Genomic DNA, 2,820 nt, shown 5'->3' with positions numbered 1-2,820 from the left:
TCCTGGGGAGGGGGAGGGGGGGGAGGGGTCAGTGAGGGGGGTGGGGGAGGGGGAGACCCCCCAAACCTCCCCAGCGCCCCCTCCCCCCTCCTCAGTGCCCCTCCCCTTAATTCCCTGCCCTTCCCCTTTTTCTTACCCCCTCCCCCTCTCCTTAAGCCCCTCCCCCTCATTTTAAGCCCCTCCCTTTCATTTTCTGCCCCTCCCCCTCATTAAACCCCTCCCCCTCATTTCACACCACTCCCCCATTTTAAGCTCCTCCCCCTCATTTAAAGCTCCTCCCTTTAATTTTCTGCCCCTCTGTCATTTTAAGCCCCTCCCTGTCATTTAAGCCCCTCCCCCTCATTTTAAGCCCCTCCCTTTCATTTTCTGCCCCTCCCCTCATTTAAGCTCCTCCCCCCCATTTTAAGCCCCTCCCCCTCATTTTCTGCCCCTCCCCTTCATTTAAGCCCCTCCCCCTCATTTTACACCACTCCCCCATTTTAAGCCCCTCCCCCTCTTTTCCTGTCCCTCCCCCCCTCATTTAAGCCCCTCCCTCTCATTTTAAGCCCCTCCCCCTCATTTTAGGCCCCTCCCCCTCATTTAAGCCCTCCCCCTCATTTTAAGCTCCTCCCCATTTTAAGCCCCTCCCCCTCATTTAAGCCCCTCCCTTTCATTTTCTGCCCCTCTCCCTCATTTTAAGCCCCTCCCTCTCATTTCCTGCCCCTCCTTCTCATTTTAAGCCCCTCCCCTCATTTAAACACCTCCTTCCTTTTAAGCCCCTCCCTCTCATTTTAAGCCCCTCCCCATTTTCTGACCCTCCCCTTCCCCAGTGCCCCTTCCCCTTATTTTCTGCCTCTCCCCCCATTTAAGCCCCTCCCCTCCATTTAAGCTCCTCCCTCTCATTCAAGCCCCTCCCCGTACCTGGCTCGGGGTCTCTGGCGCCGTTTGGCCAAGAAGCCCCCCAGGGTGGGGGTGGGGCTGGGCCGGGGGGGGGCGCCGGGGGGGCCCAGGGGGGGTCCCAGGGTTGGGGGCTCCGGGGAGCTGTGGGGGCACAAAATGGGGGCGGGGCTTTAATTGGGGAGGGGTCTCAGGGGGATAATGAGGGGTGGGGGGCTCTGTGGGAGAAAATGGGGGCGGGGTTAAATTGGGAGGGTCTCAGGGGGGTTATTGGGGTGGGGGGCTCTGTGGGGAGAAAATGGGGGGAGGGGTTAAATTGGGGAGGGGTCTCCGGGGGCACAGGGGGTAATGAGGGGTGGGGGCTCTGTGGGGAGAAAATGGTGGGGCGGGTATAAAAGGGGATTTTTGGGGCGGTTTTTGGGGATTTTGGGGGTGATTTTAGGGTGTTTTTTTGGGATTTTCGGGCAGTTTTTGGGGTGGATTTGGGGTGATTTTGGGGCAGTTTCGGGGGTCCCTATGTATAGTCAGAGGCAGCCCCGGCGATGCCGTTGGGGGGATTTTGGGGGTGATTTTGGGTTGGTTTTTGGGGATTTTGGGGCCATTTTTGGGGATTTTTGGAGTGGAATTGGGGTGATTTTGGGTGGTTTTTTTGGATTTTGGGGCAGTTTTTGGGATGATTTATGAGGTGGATTTGGGGGATTTGGGGGTAGTTTTTGGGGGATTTTGGGCAGTATTTCGGGATTTTGGGGGTGATTTTGGGTCAGTTTTAGGGGTATTATTGGGGCAGTTTTTGGGGTGGATTTGAGGGGATTTTGGGTGTATTTGGGTGGATTTGGGGTGATTTTTGGGGCAGTTTTTGGGGTATTTTGGGGTGATTTTGGGTCAGTTTTGGGGTATTTCTGGGGTGGATTTGCAGTGTATTTAGCACAATTTTTGGGTTGATTTTTGGGGAGGGGTCCCTACCTGCCGTCGGTGGCAGCCCCGGTGCCGCCGCTGCCATTGGGGGAGGGGTCCCCCCCCGTTGCCCCCTTTGTGGGAGGGGGCCGCAGCCCCGCCAGCGCCCGCTGGATCCCCCGGGGTCGCTCGGGACCACCCGGTCGAGGCGGAAACACGGCCGAGGGGGGGGGCGGGGCCAGCGCGGGGGGCGGGGCCGGGGGCTCCTCGGCGTTACGGCTGGGGGGGGGAGGGGATGGTGAGAGACCCCTCCCCAAATTCCCCCAATTTCTGCACCTGAGACCCCCAAAATTTCCCCCAAATTCATTCCAAACTGACTCAAGACCCCCCCAAATTCATCCTCACCCACACTGGGACCCCTCCCAAAATACCCTCACCCCAAAAACCCCCAGACCCCCTCCCCAAATTTTCCCAGCTTCTCCTAAAGCCCATCCAGACCCCAAAACCCCCCAAAATCCTCCCCTAATTAATTCTGGAATCACTTAAGACCCCCAATGCCCCTCAGCCCCCTCCCCAATTCCCCAATGCCCCCCAGCCCCCTCCCCAATTCCCCCAATGCCCCCCAGACCCCAAAATCCTCCCCTAAATAATTCTAGAGTCACTCCAGACCCCCCCCAATGCCCCCAGCCCCCCTCCCCAATTCCCCCAATGCCCCCAGACCCCCAAAACCCACCCAAATCCTCCCCTAATTAATTCTAGAGTCATTTCAGACCCCCCAATGCCCCCCAGACCCCCAAAACCCCCCAAAATCCTCCCCTAATGAACTCCAGAGCCACTCAAGACCCCCCAAACAACCTCCAGACCCCCTCCCCAATTACCCCCAACCCTCTGAGACCCCCAAAACCCCCCTCAATTATTCTGGACCCACTCCAGACCCCCCAAACAAGCCGCAGCCCCCTCCCCAAATTCCCTCAACTTTTTCCAGTGAAACCCCAGACCCCAAACCCCCCTAAATTTCCCACTCTAATTAACCACAACATAACTCGGGAC

Source organism: Zonotrichia albicollis, chromosome 31 (assembly GCF_047830755.1).
Source record: "Zonotrichia albicollis isolate bZonAlb1 chromosome 31, bZonAlb1.hap1, whole genome shotgun sequence".
NCBI classification, from domain to species: Eukaryota; Metazoa; Chordata; class Aves; order Passeriformes; family Passerellidae; genus Zonotrichia; species Zonotrichia albicollis.
This window is presented reverse-complemented; position numbering follows the sequence as displayed.